Raw genomic sequence first — 20041 nt, forward strand, 5'->3', positions numbered from 1 at the left:
CAATTGAATTAATACTTACTTAAAATTGCTTTGGTAAAACATGTCTCCAGTGCCTTGAGAGATTCAAACAAAATTGCTTTTACAGAGATAAGAGAGAGGCACCCAGAGTACAGTTGTACATACACATGTCATTATGAAGCTTCCCAATTTTGATTTTATCCTACTGAGCCAAACCTAAAATAGAGCACTTGGGAACAAATGAAATAAAATTTGTGTTTTAAAGAAAATTATCAAATTGTGATAAATTCATAACGTTTGATGTATCCTAATTTTAAATGTTCTCAAACTTTGTAAATACTCTTAAAAGTTACCCCAGCTGGTCCCACTTGCTAATGAATGATTGGGAATATTCATTTGTGAGGAGTTATTTCCAAACCCAACTTTACATCCTGGTGGCAGAGAAAAATCATTGAATTGATGATGGCATCATATACCAAGCATCATAAAGCGTGAGACATTTGGCAACTTGAAAGAAAGAAAGAGAGTTGGCTGGTTAGCTCAGTTGGTTAGAGCATGGTGCCAATAACACCAAGGTTTGATCTGTAAAAAAAAAAAAAAAAAGAGAGAGAGAGAGAAAGGGAGAAAGAAAACAAAAAATTGAAAGTCTATGAAGAAAAGATGAAATGTAAAAAAAAAAAAAAAAAGAGAGAGAGAGAAAGGGAGAAAGAAAACAAAAAATTGAAAGTCTATGAAGAAAAGATGAAAAGAAACATTACCTGATTCTCCATCAATGGACAACTATGTCTAAAAATTTTAGTGCAAGAGCTATAAACCAGAGTGTGTGTGTTCACGGGCATGTAGGTAAAGTAGAATATTAAAAGAAAGCCTCAAACTGTAGGGAAAGACCAGGCCTCATTTCTTGTTAGACAACAGTGTATGAATGTAATGGTTAAACGCTCTGGTTTTGAAGTCAAACTGCTCAGATTGAATCCCAGTTGTAACTGGGACTGTGGCAGAGTTTCCTATTTGTTTTCCAGTACTTATTCTCTTTTTCCTGAATTTTAGGGGGACATGTGGCCTGCCAGAATAAAGACTACATTTCCTAGCCTCCTTTGCAACAGGGTGTGACCATGTGACCATAGTCTGGCCAATGGGATGAGAGCATAACTTTCAGGTCCTGTCCTTTAAAGTGCAGGCTGTGTCCTCCATTTCCTCTCCTCGCTGTTGGAATGCAGAGGTGATGGTTGCTCCATCTTTGACAAGGTGGAATAAGGTAGCCCCTAGAGAAGGTAGAGCAATGAGAAAGGAGGAGCCTGGGTGCCCAGCAAGGTCAGGCTGCCTAAGCAGCTCTTGATTGCTCATGATGAGACTGATATGAGGGAGAATTAAATTTCGGCCCTGTCTAAACCATTGTTACTTTGGGCCTTTTTAGTAGTCAAATCCATACCCTAAAGAGTAACAGTGATTAAAAAGCAAGTTACTTAACCTCTATGAGTCTCAGTTTTCTCATATGAGGGAGAATTAAATTTCGGCCCTGTCTAAACCATTGTTACTTTGGGCCTTTTTAGTAGTCAAATCCATATCCTAAAGAGTAACAGTGATTAAAAAGCAAGTTACTTAACCTCTATGAGTCTCAGTTTTCTCATCTACAAAGTGTGGAAAATTAATAATGATAATAATAATAATAATACCATCCTCATAGGGATAAAGTGTGTAAGATGATTAGAAGGGCCCCTGGCTCATAGTGTTAGCTCATAAGTGTTAGCTATTACTAATATTAAAGTAAAATTATTGAATGCCGTTTGTATACTGGCATGATCATAGCCTCATAGTTCTAAGTTTATCCTCTATCCAGCCATCCTCTTTTCACTGGCATTTGAATATCTTTGTTTGACTACTAAACACTAATATATTTATATTTGGTGGTTCCCCAAGTTGTATCCCCTGAACGTCATACGGTATGCTCTTTTTAAACAGATATCCTGTATACATTCCAGCATATGACTTTTACTAGTTAAGAAAATCCAGGAGAAATTCAAAATTAATTATGAAGGGTGATATGGACTTGAGAGAATTCAGTGATGGGCAGCTTTGAAATTCCATTGAAATGAGAATTTGTGCTTATAATAGGAAGCTGAGAGGTCACACAGATAAACTTGACATGTCTGAAATCGAATTCATCTCCCAGGCCCTCCCTGAACTCAGCCCTCCTCCTTTATCATCAACCAACATTAGCCACCGAAAAGAACTCAACCCCAATCATGTGAAATCAAAAACCTATCTGTGTTCCCAAGACCTTGGGGCTGAGCTGCTTCTGGGGTGTGAGCTGGTGCCCCTCTCAAAGGCACCTATGTTTGCAACCTGCAAAGAACTTTCTGGAAGGAAGCAGGGAGACTTAGAGTTTCTCCTTTTAACTTCAAAGTAAATGTAATATCTCTGCTGTACTCAGGGAATGCAGACCAAGTTAGTTTGGGCTGAGGTTGGCTGGCAGGAAAAAACAGTGCCCCAAAGGAGGCTCAAGGTCCAGGTCTGTTCTGGAAAACCAACTTCAGGAGCAGTGTGCAGGGGGCTCCTGTGAGCTAGCCACTGCCCCTTATGGGTGGGCCCAGAGAAAATGGCTAACCGTGACTTAAGAGTTAGTCACTAAGACTGTAGGCCCTCTTGGCTATGGAACAGTCAAATCTAAGCATAACACAGGGCCTCTCTCTCTTCAGCCTGAGGCTGGGGACCTTAATGATGCCTATATTCCTGTATTTACACTTTGTTCAGAGTTGTTCCTGGACTGCCTGGTGCCTCAGTTACTGCAGCAAGTCCAGACATGGATGGGGCCTTGGCCATTGTGGGGCCTCCTGAAGTCAGGCCTTGCCCCACCAGCAAGCTTTCTGTTTGGGGTCCTTGTATCTTAAGGCATCACAGAGGAGAAGGGTTTATCGCTAGACATAATGGTAACCAGGACTGACTCCTTAGGATTGAATGAGCTCCCCTGGTGTTTTCCTAAACTTATCCTAAGAAAGACCCCCAAGAAGGAATGGAAATAAGAGGGGGAAAGGAAGAATGTATAATCGTGTTTACTTGACTATAGGTTTAAAATAATCTCTGGAAGGATACATAAGAAGCTAGTCATAGTGGTTCCCTTTTACAGCTTGGGGTGGGAAGCAGGTGGATACAGGATGGGAAAATTTCTCATTATCTTCTTATACTTTCTTGCATTGATTTCTTTTTCTTGATTTTTGAAGCATCTATGAAACTGAGTCAAAAAATAAAATCAAATAAATTGAGATAATAGTAAAATAAAAGGCCATGGCTTCAGATGATTTAGGAAGCCTGAGTTAGGAAGGAGGGAGGAAGCAGCTCAGAACCGTTCCCATCGCCAGGCTGGGACTGCTGTGGTTTTGCCACAAAAAGGAAACCCAGGAGGAAACAGCTGCCTTTCAACTCTGTGGGCTCCATCTCACTGTAACTCCAAGATGAAAAGAACTGCGACCTCATGTTGGCCCTCGATGTAGTAAAATAGTTACAATTATTATCTTGTCTCTACTGCCTCCTGATTGTCTCTTGAATCTGGGCTTTCTTCACAGCCCCCCCACCTCAACTACTCTAACAGCCTTCCAATGGGCCCCCTTGATCCAAGCTTCTAACCCTTCCAGTCCATCCAACAACTTTAAATTTCTTTGAAAACCCAATCATGCCCCTCAGGCTCCCTCCACACTTAAAATCCCCAGCAGTTGCTCATTGAGCATATGATAAAATCTAAGTTCTCTATGTCTTTCCAGGATCTTGGCCCTTTCCACTTGCCTTTGCTGTGCCCACATGTGGCTGCTTGTGGTTTTCTGGATGTCCCGTCCTGCCATGCTCTGTGGATTTGCATCTGCAGTTCCTTCCACGTGAAGTCCCCTTTTGTGTTTCCTCACCCTGGAAAACTCCATTCTTCCTTTAGGATTTAGCTCAAATGCCACCTCATCTCTGTGATCCATCATGGCCTCTCTTGCCCCCTGACCCTGACCCCAATCACCCCACGGCACATTGTACATGTGTTGCTTTTTTTTTGGCAGCTGGGTGGTATGGGGATCCAAACCCTTGACCTTGGTGTTATAACACTGCCCTCTAACCAACTGAGCTAACTGGCCAGCCCAACATGTGCCTATTAACACTTATTTTACTCTGTTAGCATTATTTCTACATTTTTATTAGATTTTTAGCCTCATGAGAGCTGGTGTTATGCCTTATTTATCTTTATATTTCCAGAATACAGAGAAAACTTGTGTTATAAATGAACTTCTTTGCTCTGAGTTAAATCCTCAGGACTGGCCACATAGAACAACTGCTAAGGTACCTTGAGGTTAAGCTTGCCTTCCAGAATTCTATAAACTTGGCTCTGTCCTTGTCTAAATAATGATGCAGTTTAAACACTACAATTGGCTCTCTCTCTGACTAAATCAAGATTGGAGATTAAACTCTAACCAGATTAATCCTCAGCTCACAGGTTTTTTTTATTTTGTTTTGTTCTGTTTTTATGCTTAAGTACTTGAAGGAGATGTGCCCTTAAGGAGCAGAAGAATGGTTTTATTTGCTGTGTGAATGCTTTGAAAGTCAGGACATGCTACATTCGTTGGTAACACAGCCCAGTGATAATGTAGCAACAGGTGGGGTCCGATTGCAACCATGTGTGGACAGATTCACTTTGGGGAAACTCCAAGGAGTAGAGTTATGGTGTTTTTAGTTCCAGCTTGGAGAGCCAAACGTGGTTTCCACATGGTACGCCTCTTTGTAAGGTAGTTTTAACCAATGTTAATGGGTTTATAAACAGCTAAAAGATTAAACCCCACATAACTTTTTGCATAACATATTTTTGTGTTTTTTTTTTATTGTGGTAAAATATATATAACAAAATATACCATTCTTTCCATTTTAAAGTGTATAATTCAGTGGTGTTAAGTACAATCACAATGTTATGTGACTTATATCCATTTCCAGAACTGGTTCATCATCCCAAACAGAAACTCTGTACCCATAACTTCCCATTTCCCCCCTTCCTCCAGTCCCTTGTAACCTCTATTCTACTTTCTGTCTCTACAAATTTGCCTATTTTAGGTACCTCACGTAATATGTGTCCTTTTGTGTCTGGCTTATTTCACTTAGCATAATGTTTTCAGTGTTCATCCATGTTGTAGCATGTGTCAGTAGTTCACTCCTGTTTATGGCCAAATAATATTCCATTGTACGTATATACCACACTTTGTTAATCCGTTTAGCTGTTTATTAACATTTGAGTTGTTTCCACCTTTTGGCTATTACAAGTAATGCTGCTATGAATGTTTGTGTACAAGTTCTGAATCCCTGCTTTCAATTCTTTTGGGTATATACCTAGAAGTGGAATTGTTGAGTCATATGTTAATTCTGTTTAACTTTTTGAGGAACAGCCAAACTGTTTTTCATAGTGGCTACACCAGTTTACATTCCCACCAGCAATGGATAAGCATTCCAATTTCTCCACATCCTTGCTGATACTTGTTATTTTCCTTTTTTTATTTTTTAATAATAGCCATCCTAATGGGTTTTGTAATTTTGATTTGCATTTCCCTAATGACTAGTGATGTTGAACATGTTTTCATATGCTTATTGGCCATTTGTGTATCTTCTTTGGAGAAATGTCTCTTCAAATCCCTTGTCTATTTTTTTCATTGCATTATTTTTTGTTGAGTTGTAGTTCCTAGTATTTTATGGCTATTAATCCCTTATGAGATATAGGATTTGTAAATAACTTTGCATAACTTTTTAAACTTCATCCAAAAAATATAGTAATGTTATTGTGAATACATAAGAATAAACAAACCAAAGTATTTTTTTCTGTACTCTTACTCAGCAACAATCAACGAAGAAGACTTCTGTGACCAAATGTATGGGGATTTTTCCCCACACACCAACCAACCAGTTCTACAGCAGACATCAGCTGGGTGTCCTCCAATTCAATTCCAACACTATCTACCTTCAGATCCCACAGGTTGAGGGCTCAGTCCCCAAACCTGCTCCCCACTTCTGATGCCAGTCACAAGTCTGGGGTTGTTTTCCTTCTGACCTCCTCCTTGGGTTTGATTGATTTGCTAGAGCAGCTTACAGAACTCCCTTAATTTACCAATTTTTATAAAGGATACAGATGAAGAGACACATGGGGTGAGGTATAGGGGAAGGAGTGCATAACTTCCAGGCCCTGCCCAGGTGCCTCACCCTCCAGGAACCTCCACATGATCAGCTATCCAGAAGCTCTTCAACCCAGTCCTTCCGGGTCTTTATGGAAGTTCATTACGTAGGCATGAATGAAATGTGGATCACTGTTTAGAAACGTGATTGGACAAATAGGGTATGATCTAATACTAACAGACTGTGTAGGGAAACCCTGCAAGGCCTGTTCAGATTCTTCTTGGCCTCTATATGCAGTATTCCTCCCTCTCAGGCATGGGGAAAGGCCCCTTCTGAAAGGGGGTCTTATCACCTACAATCAGACAAGGTAGGTCAGAGGATTTCTTTATGGCCAGCTCCAAGACAGAAAGACAAGAGAAGATTAGAGTCTTGCCTTGGAGAGTCAGGAATGTGTAGGTAAAAACCCATACACATTTGTTCACATAAATCTTCTGTTACAAAAACCTATGTATATATCATAATATCACAGTTATAATTAATAACCATCAGAGTAGTGATGCCCAGCCTTTCGAATGCTAAAATGAAACCTATTACCAGCTGGGAGGCACAATTCCTTCACATTAGCACCTTAGAAATGGGGGCAAGGGTGAGAGTGCAGCAGGGTCAGGATGAACAGAGCTGGAGTCTTGTGTCCAGAACTTGGAGGGACAAGGAAAAGGCCTTGGGTTCTCCCTCCCTCGCCTGCTGCCATGAATGTCCTCTGAGAAATTATGTTCTGGTTCTTCCTCTCAGATGATGAACCAAAAACTGAATTTAGAACTGTGAGCTTTTGCCCCCACCCTCTCATCTCCCACCCTTGTTCCCAAATCAGGATTCAAGCTGTTGTTCCAGGGCCAGTTTTCTTTTCACTTTGTAAGGCCTCGTGCAAGTCTGAAATGGAGCTGGTAATAAGATGGCTGCAAGTCCCTATCTCCCCAAGCAGAGCCTCCAGGAGGACATGTGCTCAGCTGTCAGCTGTGGCGCCATGTTTGGGCCCAGTCCTTGCAGCTGCTGGCTGTATTTGAATCCTGGATCCCCTGTGTAGGAGCCCTGTGATCTTGGGAAATCATATCACTCATCCGGGCCTCACTCTTTTCATCTGCCAAAGGGGAAAATAATAGGATGTACATTGCGGGTAGAGGTGAGGATTAAATGAGATAGTTCCTGGAATGTGCTTGGACCAGAGATGGCACAGTATAAGGGCTTGGTAAGCATTAGCTATTATGATCCTCCCTCCCCTCCAAGGTTCATCTTAAGCTCTGGAATTGGCACATTCCTGTGAGTGACCCCTAATACTGTCCCCTTATGGTATTCTACTGTGTGCCTTTCCCGGATGGCTGACTGTGTATTCCACGAATAGGCAATGACACAGCCAAAGGTGTCCAGCACTCATATTTGATACCACTAGAAACTGAGTCACAGTGCCCTGAACAAAGCAAGAAAAGAGGATGTCCCAGAGGAAGTTGAATCACTCAGAGCCACCCTATGGAGAACAACACTATGTGGTATTTTCCTTGACCACCTAAAATAGCATCACACTCACCTGGGAACTTACATAGTTTCAGTGTTGCAGCCAAGAGCCAGTTATAGCAGCAGCAACCCAACCGTGGATAGGGCTAGCACACCCAGGAAGAGATGTTTGAATGAACACACTGTCTTGAGCTAGAATCACTATGGCAGAGCAGCTAAGAGCATGGGCACTGGATTTAGGCAGCCTAGATTCCTATTCACAGCTGTATAATATGGGCAAGTTACTTAACCTCTCTGGATCCCAATTTTTATCATCTATAAAATGGAGATAATAGTACTACCCACTTCATGCTGTTTTATGATGATAAAAAGAGTTAATATGTGTACATAACTTGGAACAATGCCTGGCATATAGTAAGCATTCTCTTTGAAACATATGCAATGCTCTGGATTTATCCGCCATGAAACACACAACGGTGGAAGAGAAATGTAACTATCAAGGAGAGACAGATGGAGCAGGTGACCCCAAAACAGCAAGCAGCCTTTCTAGCTGTGTGGTGAGAAAGAAGACAGCTTGGTTCTATGCCTTGGTGGGGGTGCTTAACCAGAGTGGCTGCCCTCACTATCACACGGAGACACCTGCAGCCAGTGTGACAGGAAGCCGAAGGGCAGAGGATAAGGCAGCCTCACTGGGGTTCTTTTGGGGCTAGATATTGGAAGGTACCCAGGGGAGGAGCATTCATTCCATTCAAAATATCTTGGAAGAAGACCACTTTATATTTGCATATGACTTTATATACCTCAGGTTCATTACTTTTTTTCCCACCTGCTTTTAGCTCAGAGATTACATTAAAATAAATTCTAAAACCCACCCACAGCTCTCCACACCTCTGCAATTTCCAAACTGGGTTAATGTCAGGCAGTGGCCAAGAGTGCTATTCTTTTATACTTCTAAATAGGCATGCAGGGTCCACTGTTTGTGACTTTGTGACCCCACTCTGTCCCACAAACACCTCCACTCCACTCCACCCCGTGGTTTTGAGGTGGTGAACTGCTGATTCTCAAGTTTCAAATCTCTTTGGGTTTGGCATTTTGGCAGTGGCTCCCTTCCTGTCTCACTAGCATTTCCTGGCACCCACTCTTGAATTCAGCAGTACAGCACCATGATTAAAAGTACAGCACTTGAGGGCCGGCCCATGGCTCACTCGGTAGAGTGCGGTGCTGATAACACCAAGGCCGCGGGTTCAGATCCCTATATAGGGATGGCTGGTTGGCTCACTTGGGAGAGCGTGGTGCTGACAACACCAAGTCAAGGGTTAAGATTCCCTAACCGGTCATCTTTTAATAGAAAAAAAAAAAAAGAAAAGGACAGGGCTTGAGAATCAGAGTTCAAACCTGTTTCTGGTACTTACTGGTTGTGTCAGTTTAGGCAAATTCCTCCATTTCTCAGAGCCTTGGGTTCCTTATCATCAAAATGAGAATTACCTGTGCTTTCCAGAGCTGTTGTGCAGATTACAGGCGATAAAGGAGAAGCACTTAGTGCATACCTGGCAGAGTGAGTACTGGCTGAAATGGGAGCTATTATTAGCAGGTGCAGGACAGCAGGTCTGGGCCCTGCAGCTGCTCTTCTGAATCCCCACCCCTCTTTCCTACTTCCAGCCACCAGGTTTTGGAAGTAGGATCATTACTGATGTGTTGAAATCTGGGTGAGGCAGGTATATTTGAAATTACAAACCAGCTTGTGACAAACTATTTCAGCTGTGCAGATTTTAAATGGTGGTGGTGGGGGGGGGGAGGCATTTTGCCCCAGGCAACTAATTATTGCTGTTTTTTGAAGTAATTTGGGTTGGGGGGGGGTAGTGGGGAGGGTCCCATACAGTGGGGACACCATGGCAGGGTCCCAGATGCTGTGTGCTGATCTGAGAAAGAACTCTACTGGAACCACCCACGGGAAGGGGGAGTCGGCCCTCTCTGTTCTCTGTGTTCCAACTGGATTACTTGCCAGGGCTGGGGACAATTGAGCCAGAAGCAGGAGGCACCAGGGTTTGTTTTTGGCACCAGGGAAACCAGACTCTAAACTGTTATCCACTCTTGCAAACCAAAACAAACCCAAAACAACAAAGAAACAACAGCAAATAAAACCCCCAGGTATCTTTGGCCACTACTAAGTAGTATGTTTTCCTCTAAAGTGAGCTCACAGAAACAGTTACTACAACAAGAGTGCCGGGTATCTGGTGACCTTTTACAAGGTTGGAATGAGCTCTGCCTTCCAGGCAGAAACAAAACATAGATCTTCGGGTCCTCCAGCTAAAAGAAAAATAGTCTTTATCTCCTTGAGGTCAGCATCCTCTCTTCTTGTCTAACTGTGTTAATATCAAATGAAGGACATGAGAGGGCCAAATGTGCCCAAGCTTATCTCAGCCAAATCTGGGCTTTTTTTGCTGAAAGCAGGTTTTTAGTATGGGTTATTTACTCTCCACCAATTTCAGGTGAATCAGGTCTTTCTCCCTGGAGTTCCCTGGCACAGCTGGCCAGGTACCGTGCCCTGCCTCCCCCTCTAAAAAAGGTCCTTCCCACCAGGAAGTGTCAAATTCCATCCTCCCAGCTTCATGAAAGCTGATGTAATGTGGCTGTACCCTACTTCCTGTGCTGCATTCGTTTAATACAAACTGGAGGTTTCTGTTGAATGGGAGGGGGACAGAGTGAAAGGGAAATTGGGGAACTAAGAAAAAGCAAAATTCCCTGTGGCATTTCTGAGTGGGGCTGTAATTATTCACATGCAAATATATTATTATCTGCTCTAATAACAAAACTTGTGATTTTTTTCTTCATCCAGATTGACTTTCCCTGAAAAATCTCCCAATTAATTTCTCTGGTATTGGTTTCCTTTCTTTCTTTCCCTTTTCCCTCCTCGTTCCTAGTCCTTTCTTTGCTCCCCTTAATGGACATTTCTGGAGGAGGGCAAATCAGCTCTATCCGTCAACGGCGGAGCTCGAATATGGGAGTAAACAAAGATGGTTGGATATGCAAACCGTGCCACAGCTGCAAATCTGGCAGAGTATTCTCTCTGACAGCCAATAATGCCTCTGCACAGAGCTGTCTGGGAACATCAAGAGAAGTCTTGAGCCACTGGCTTGTGAACTCTTTTCATGTCTTTAATCCTCAGGCCTACAGGGCCAGGCCCAGACCACAGGGAGGGAGTGGGTCTGCAGCTCGGAAGGGCTGCTATGCCTGAACACTCGCACAGCCCTCCAGCTCTCTGCAGGGGCGTTCTGGAAAGCAGCCCACTTGACTGAGCCCTCTCTGCTCTGTCTCTCCCTCAGTGGTCCTGGAACACTGACATCAAGACTGGAGCAATAAAAACACTATAAGTGTAAGTAGATAAGGTGCCTGGGCCTGCAGCTCCCCAGTGACCAGGCAACACATATCTGAGCCCAAAAGGACTGGAAAAGGAATCAAAAATGAGTCCCAGAGTCTCCCCTCCTGTATCCTCTGGGTCAGAAATCCACCGAACACCTTCTTTGTGGGTAGGAATTTCTTCTTCCATTGAGGGAAGGCTCCCCTTGTTCTGCAGGGCAGCAAGAGCTGGAATTTCCCTGGGGCTTCTCTTAGGCCACTCAGTCTCATCTCAGTTTTAGAACTGGAGGGGAATCAGAGCTTTGGAACAGGATGGTGGAACCACCCGCCCTCCCTACATATGCTCACACACATCTCACCCACCAGCCCAAGAAGGAAATATTTTTTGTTTTTTTAAAAGATGACTGGTGAGGGGATCTCAACCCTTTACTTGGTGTTGTCAGCACCATGCTCTCCAAGTGAGCCACGGGCCAGCCCTAGGAAAATTTTTTTCTTCCCTTACATATGGGAGCATTGGACATAAAAACGGTTTCAGTTCATCTGGGTTTTTTTGTTTTGTTTTTGAGTGTGTACATGGGAGCCACAAAAAAAGTAGAAAACCAAGAGTTTCTACTTTTAAAACCAAGAGTTTACCTTTGTTGTTATACCTATAGAGGTGTTTATTTTACAGTTAAACAAAGGCATAGAGGAACATCTTTAAACTTTTTGCTCAGAGGATCAAACTTGAACTTCAATCCTTGAAGGATTCCTAGGTGAGCAGAGAATCCCCACTTATATCCTTCTTTCTTGCTCCTCTCCCGTATGGGGTGTTTGATCTTTGCTGCCCACCTTCTTCCACATACACACCAAATAGACAACGTGTCCTGACCCAAGAAGCTGAAAGTCTTGTGAAATTCAATAAAAAAAGTGTCTGAAGGACGCTGAAAAGAAACAGAAGGAGTAGCAAGGCTGCAGAGAGGCGGTAACTGATCATACTAACAGAAGCTAACACTGTTTGCCTGCAGGCATTCTGCCCGTGCTGCCAACACACTATCCCACCTGAATATCACAACACCCTGGGGACAAGGTGCTACATTTATCCCGATTTTATAATTCATGAAACATAGGCCATGCAGGATAGCGGTCCAATGCCCACTTTCTAGAGCTACACAGCCAAGTTCAAATACTGGCTCTACTGTTACCTGGCCTTGGCAAACTACCTAACTATCCTGTGCCTCAGTTTCCTTATCTACCTATCTATCTATCTATCTATCTATCTATCTATCTAATTTTTTAAAAAAGATGATCGGTAAGGAGATCTTAACTTGACTTGGTGTTGTCAGTACCATGCTCTCCCAGGGGAGCCATGGGCCAGCCCTTCAGTTTCCTTATCTACAAATTGGGGTAATAGTACCTAGAGTTTCTGTGAAGAGTTAGTGAGATAAGAGACACAGTGTGCTTAGGGCAGTGCCGGGTATACAGTAAATTATGTTCTAGCAGATGACTTCATTCACCCAGCTGGGAGGCCACGGAGCCAGGACTAGACCCAAGTCTGGCCACCAAGGCCTAGGGCTCCTGGTTGTACAGGTAGATTCTAGGAAGCAGGGAGTTGCTGACAAAGTCCTGGGGGCATGGCCTCCCTTCTACTATCAGTGCCTCCTCACACAGTTCTGGCGTTTTCCTCTCACATGAAATCTGACACATCATCAGCAGTGAGCCACAAGCAAACAGGCAAAACCCATGAGTTCCCATCTGTCTCTGCAGTGGCCAGCTGGTGACGCAAAACCCTGCTCTGAGATCAATTCTGGGAGGCTTTTGCTGTATCTTTCAGCCCGGTGTGCTGCCAAGCACAGCGCTTGAGGCAGCCTCGTCTCCAGCCCTGGCCTTTTGGGCACCAGTCTTTGCCGTGAACAATTCAATGAGCTCTTTCTTCAGCCCAGCCATGCATCAGCGAGGCATGACATGGGCTTGGCTCACCACCTCCCATCGTGGGATTGTTGGACTCCAGTCACCAGAGAGGGTGACCCCTCCCCACCGGGGGCTGCTCCTGCCTGGGTATTCCCCTGGCTGTCACCCTCACCCTGGTAACAATTCCCAAGGGACTTCTGTGATTGTTGCTAAAGCAACTTTCCCTCACCCCCACAGCCCAGTCAGTCAGTGCTTCCCTGAGCCTAAGGAAAGTAGGCCCAGAATTTAGGCCTATGTCACTGCTTAGTGGAGAGTCTTAAGGGACACCAAGGAACTACGGCCCCAAATATCTTCCCACTGGTCAGCATTCAGCTGAGTCTCTTCCTTACATTCCTTTAGGTTATATTTAGCCTAAACCTGTGCTCCAGGTTGCTAGGATACACCTCATTTACACCTGTTGTCCTGACATAGTTGTTAACAGGGCCCCTTTCATTCTGAAAAGTATCTTGGTGTGGGTGATAAACTATATTGTTCTCCTGGTTTTAGTACATTTTTTCTCTGGGAGATTCCTGTTTAGCATGGTCCCTGGGCATTGGCATTTACTAGTTTAGATAACTGAGGGCAGAAAAGCACTTATGGGGACTTAGAGCAATTCCTCTAGGTTTGTTCATCTGGAGTGTGTGTGGAGGGGTGGGGGTTAGGGAGGGTAGAGACTTCAGATCAACTGGATTTGAGAGAAGATTTAAGGCTTCTATCCTTACCTCCCATGCCAACCCCGGTCTGGTCAGGTGCCATCTTCTGTGTTTTCTAGCCCTCCACAGGCTTTACTCCAGGACTACAATACTTTGGATCTGCCAGATTCCCCACCAGACCATAAGTTTCCTAATTAAGGACAACACATTATTAAGCTTTCTATCCCCAGTGCCTAATCCCATGTTTGTCATAGGAAGTAGTCACTAAAATATTTCCTTAATGAATGAATAAATGAAGTGGAGACTCAATTTCTTTAACTGTTAAAGGGAAAACCTAGCTTTTCAAGGTTGTTGTGAGGCTTCAAGATAATTCATGGAAACTGTTTAGCACATGCCTAGCAAATTATAGACTTTTATTAAATAACTTAGATGCTATCATTGTTGTTAATCATTCAATCAACCTGAAAGTTGTCCCACTAAAACCAAGCCAGAGGTTTGGAACTGCACCTCTCAGAGAGTGTTGCCATCTCGTTGTGATGTGTCTTTCCTTCTCCAGGCTACCTCTGAAGTTCAGTGTCAGTGGGGTGATCTCCATGGACTTGTTGGGATGAGAGGGGAAGCACACAAGGCAATTTGTCCCAGAACATGCTTAGGATCATAAGTTCTTAAAAAACAAGGCAAGTAAATAAAATAAGTAAGAGAAAGCACTAGGTGTTTGGGAAGGACTATGATTGGTTGCAGAAAGTGGGGCTGGGTTGCAAGAGGGGTACAGCAAATATGAAAAATGGGAAGAAAGTTCCAGGGGCACCTTCATATGCTTTGCAGTATTCCAGGACCAAGCTGGTAGCCACATTCCTTAGAGAGTCCTACAAAGTGGGATATTATTACCCCATTTTCATCTGAGAACATTGAAGGGGTGGAGGTTAGCAACTTATCTAGGGAGGGCTTCTGGTCAAGATGGCAGAATAGACAGTCCCCAGCATCACTCTCTCCCACAAATCAACCAATTTACAACTATAAAAAAGCAATGACAGCAAAGCTGAGGCCACTAGAGCTCAGGGGAAGAGGAGGAGAGACCTACAGAGTGCATGAAGGCAGGAGAAGCCATGATGAGAGAAAGAAAAAAACCACTGTGTTTGAGCCCCCACCACTTCCAGGCTGGAGCTACTGAGTGCACAGAGCAGGAGCTGGCAAAAGCCACAGCTGTGTCCTTCAGATGAAGTTGCTTGGAGACGGCAGGGGAGAAGAGGGCCTTGGTGGTCCCCAGGACAGCAAGACCACTAATAGGGTTCCCGTGGACCCACGCAGGAGCGAGAAGCCAGAACTGGAAAAAGGAGCCACTCAGAGGCCAGTGAGTCATTGTATGGGACTGGTGGATGGCCCATCCCATGAGAAGTGTTTGCAGTACAGGCGGTGGGGGAGACAGGCCCACCGGGAGAACCCTGGGGCACAGCGAGGACAGCTGATATGCCCCCCCAATCAGCACAGGCCCATTCAGAGGAGACTGATCAGGAATGCAGAATTGCATGGGGTGCAGTTTGATGAAAAGACTCAGGTCCAGACCACAGTTTTTACACAACCCAGGTGCACTGGATTGCATGAGAGCGGGAAGTACCTATAAAGTCAACCATTAAACACTGAGCTGCACAAAAAGCCTTCCCTAGAGAATCAGTAGCAAAGCAGCAATTTAGCTCAACCACAGAGGTCAAGTACTGGTTCCCACAGGAAGTTCCTCCATGTTAGAAGTAAGCAAAGGACAAAAAATTAGTTCCAGCACAGAGTTTAAGTGGTGGGAACAGCAAATAATCCAACTCCAAAGTGAAAGAAAAACCAAAGTACCCACAACCAGAGACAAAGTTTCATATTAACTAGTAAAGGTCTCATTTCACCAGATAACATCTATAACACCTAGAAGGACCAGAAGTTCTCTCAGCTACCAAACCAGAAAGGGGGGAAGGCCAGGGGCCTCAGCAATGCCCCCCAACTTCTGCAACCAATCCCAAGGGTGGGGGATGAGGGCCTCAGCCATGAACCCCCAACACCTGCAGCCAGCTCAGTGGTGACCATCAAGCGGCTGCAAGAAGCACCACAGGCTCTCCTGAGCTGCAGCAGTGGGGGGCCTCGGGCCTTGGCCACACCCCCCCCCAACACATGCAACCAGCCTAGCAACGAGCATCAAGCCGCAGCAAGAAGGATCCCAGGTTCCCAAGCTGGGATGGTGGGGGGCAAGGGTTTTTGCCACACCCCCCTGACATCTGCATCCAGCCTGGCAATGACCAAGCCACTGCTGGAAGCCCCTGGGTCTCCCCTGTGGGAATGTGGGGGGTGCCACAGGCCTCAATTCCACCCCTCCTTCTACCTCTTCCTTCCCTCCCATTTCCTTCCCCCTTCCCCCTCCCCCTTCCTTCCAACTGCTCTGCAACAACATCCTAGAATGTAAAAAATAGTATTTATAAAATTACATTTTCTTTAAAAAAAAAAAAAGAAAGAAACTTACTGAGGGTTCTATAGCTGTTGGGAAGCAGCACTGTGATTCACCACAGGTCTGTGTTACCAGTTTGTGCAACCAGAGCTTACATGCATGCTTCCCACAGTGCTGCCTTCTCCTGGGTGGTCTTGGGGCCAGGAAAGTGAGAAAGATCTGGAATAGGATAGCCTGATTTCCAAGTTCTGACCCAAGCTATAAGAGGTGGGACATCACTGGGCTCACCCCCAAGCACTGGACCTGGCCCACAGTAGGTTTCTGGCAAACATCGAATAGCCAGTGAGCACTGAGGTTAGGTAAGTTCTTGCCAGGCCAGGCTGTAGGGCAGACAAATACCAATACTGGAGGCGTTGTGTGGATCATTCCTAGATGCTCCTTATTTTGCTTCTTCCACAAAGATCTTGCATGAGGAACCCAGAGAGAAGTATAATTTATATATTTTGCTCAGAAACGATTACCTTTAAAAATTTATTTATTTTAAATAGGAGAGATAAAATAGGAGTGCCCATCAGATGTCTATAAAAATAGGGTTGGCCTAAATAATGTGTATATAATTTACAATTCATGCTTTTTTTCTAAGACATCTTAAAATTGGCATTTTTACAGGTATAATATTTTGGCACTGGAAAGGATCTTGGCACTCATCTGATCAAACACCATTTTTCAGAGAAAAATGAGAGAAGTTTGAGACACATATTATGTGGCTTTTTTAAGTCCAGGCTATGCAGTAGCAGAGGTGGTTAGAAGACCAGGGCATTTGCTCTAGGCCACACATTTTCAAACTGTAGAGAGAGCGCCATTAACAAGTAGTAAAATCAGTCTTAATAGGTTTCAGCCAACTTTTTTTGAAACCTTAAAAATATATATATATATATATATATTTTTAATCTTTAAAAAATATATATATATATTTTTAATCTTTAAAAAAATATATATATATTATATATTTAAAAAATATATATATATATTTTTAAAAAGATGACTGGTAAGGGGATCTTAACTCTTGACTTGGTGTTGTCAGCACCACACTCTCCCAAGTGAGCCATGGGCTGGCCCTTAAAAAATATCTTTAATAGACTATTTTTTAGAGCAATTTTAGGTTAACACAAAAATTGCACAGAAAGTACACTTGTTGCAATTGATGAACCAATATTGATACACTATTATTAACTAAAGTCTATAGTTTACATTAGGGTTCAGTCTGTGTTGTACAGTTCTATGGGATTTAATGAAGGAATAATATCATGAATCCATCATTACTATATTATGTAGCATAGTTTCACTGCCCTAAAAGTGCCCTGTGTTCCTCCTATTTACCCCTTCCCCACTCCTTCTGAACCTCTGATACAACTTTTTTATATATAAAATGGAATAGAGTTTTTAAAAATCATAGTGCATACCTCATACCAAGGGTATTATTTCATAAGATTTTGTTTAGATTCATATGTAAATACATGTTTATTTAGGTGAAAATGTAAAATATATTTCTTCATTAGGTTGGAGTAAAAAAGAATTTCAGCAATACTCTTACTTAAAATTCTAGGGAATAAATCCAGATGGAACATTTAATATATGAAACCAAAACAAGAAAAAACATAACCAAGAGACGTTAAGAAAATAAACAAGCATACAAAAATTATCTGAAAAATGAGTACAAAGAGGTCAGAATGTTAGCTGTTTTTCCCCAAATCAGTTTTGATTTTAGCTTCTTTGTTAGGACTGCAAATCATTCAAAGACTTTAACATTCTTGGAGTACAAGATAGGAAGTTTGGGGGTGGGGAGCAGAGAGGATCTCATCCTTACAGATTGATGTTCAAAGCTTCCAAAAACGCTGTGTCTGGGGCCGATAGGGATGGCCGGTGTGCTCACTGGCTGAGCGCAGTGCCGCCAGTCTCAAAAAAAAAGACAAAAAAAAAAAAAAAATGCTGTGTCTGGATGGTAATCAACAAGAAAAAAAATCTCTTTTCAATAAGGTTTTTTGAGACTTCTTTGGCTCTGTGGCTTTATATTTCTTCCTTTTTCATCAGAAACAACTAAGAGGAATGCTATTGTATTCAACTTTGTGTCATGCCAAGTGCCTGAGGATTTTTAAAGGATTTAAATCTATTCTTTTTTTTTTTTTTTCCTTTTTGTCTTTTTTCGTGACCGGCAAGGGATCGCAACCCTCAGTGCCGCAACGGCACCTCGCTCAGCCAGTGAGCGGCTGGTCTGTATGTGGGATCCGAACCCTCGGCGGGAGTGCTGCTGCGCTCCCAAGCGGCGCACTGTAGCAGTGCGCCACCGGGCCGGCCCTAAATCTATTCTTGAGATAGATTCCTCCATTTTTTAAAATCTCCCTTCGGGCCGGCCCGTGGCTCACTCGGGAGAGTGCGGTGCTGGTAACACCAAGGCCCCGGGTTCGGATCCCATATAGGGATGGCCGGTTCGCTCACTGGGTGAGCGTGGTGCTGACAACACCAAGTCAAGGGTTAAGATCCCCTTACCGGTCACCTTTAAAAAAAAAAAAAAAAAATCTCCCTTCAGTGTACAGCAGTACTTCATCCGTCCAAGAGAGGTATGGAATCTAGATACATCAAATTTTCAAAAAAATCCTGACTTCAAACTTTGTATGGCATTGGCCAATCGTGTGGCAATCTCTGCTTTGATGCAACAGTAGGACTGCAGGTAAGTTAGGGCTCAAATTCCAGGTTGTACTGTTAGTCACGGTGTGACCCTGGAAAGGGATTCTCTCTTTGTGTCCTTTTTCAAGTTGTTATATAAAAATTATATATTAAGTGATGCTAAGATTATATTAGGAGCTTCTTGTATGAACAATGTGCTGGGCTAAGCTACACAGAAATTATTATACTAATTTAACTGCTGAAAAAAATTAGGCTCAGAAAGCATAATTAAACCAGATAGGAACCCATGTCTGAAAGAGCATAGGTATATTCTTCTGTGTGTCCCCAGGGCTACGCATAGTGCTGGGTACATACTACATGCTCAATAATTGTTTCCTGGAGGAATGTCTGACTGAAGAGTGAAAGCTTAGCAAAGACTTTGGGATGGTTGGAAAGATAAATAAGATAATACTACTACTATTACCCATAATTTATTGAGCACTTACTTTGTGCCAGGCACCATGTTAAAGGTTTTACATGTATCATCTTACACACACAATGTACACAAAGGATTGAATACAAGGTATGGCATATAGTAAAGACTTCAATGTTACTAATATTATCATATATCACTATAATGGCATCTATCATCATTAGAGTAAAAGAGGTTAACATTATGATCTCTTCCAACCCATCTTCAGTGCTTTTCTCTGAGACTTACTGAACAGGTCAAACTGGGGTGAGCCTTTTCAGCAATGAACCAGATCCACACCCAGTTTGTCCTTCCGTCTCTTTTTCACATAGGCACAATTACAACATGATGTGTTGGTTTTACATAAGGAGCTCCCAGTGTGCTTTTGGTGTGTGAAGGAGGAAGGAGGTTGTGTTCTTGTGCTAGCACCTAGTTTGCATAACGTACTCTTCTCTTTCAGGGTGAACTGAGAAAGAAGCCACTTGATCTGGTGGCAGCAGCTGGAGGAAAGAGTGGTAACTCAGCAGGACTCTGCACAGAACAGTGCAGGGCACTCCTGGGGAGCATCAAAGACCAGCCACCCTCCAGGCTATGAGGGAGCTTCATGCTCTGAGCAGAATCAGCCAGGTGGTAGCCCTGGCTGAAAGGAAGGAAGGAAAGAAAGCTACCAGTGGTGAGACCTGATCAGGCCGTGTGTGTGGTCTTGGGGACATGGGAAAGAAGTTCTGGGGAACTGAAACATGTGGTACTGTCTTAGCACTTGAAAGTTCTTTGTGACCTGAGCTAGCATACTTTAAAGTGGGAAAGTACCAGGCATTGCCAAGGTTACAGGTGAGATCTTGAACCAGAAGACTTGAAATTAAACCTCCACTTGGTAACTGGAAATCTTCATGAAGTCCACACCACAGGCAAGAGTATTATACATATTTTTAGAAATAGAGCACTTTTTTACAACAACAG

The sequence above is a fragment of the Galeopterus variegatus genome, unplaced genomic scaffold (genome assembly GCF_000696425.1).
Source record: "Galeopterus variegatus unplaced genomic scaffold, G_variegatus-3.0.2 Scaffold1285, whole genome shotgun sequence".
Classification (NCBI taxonomy): domain Eukaryota; kingdom Metazoa; phylum Chordata; class Mammalia; order Dermoptera; family Cynocephalidae; genus Galeopterus; species Galeopterus variegatus.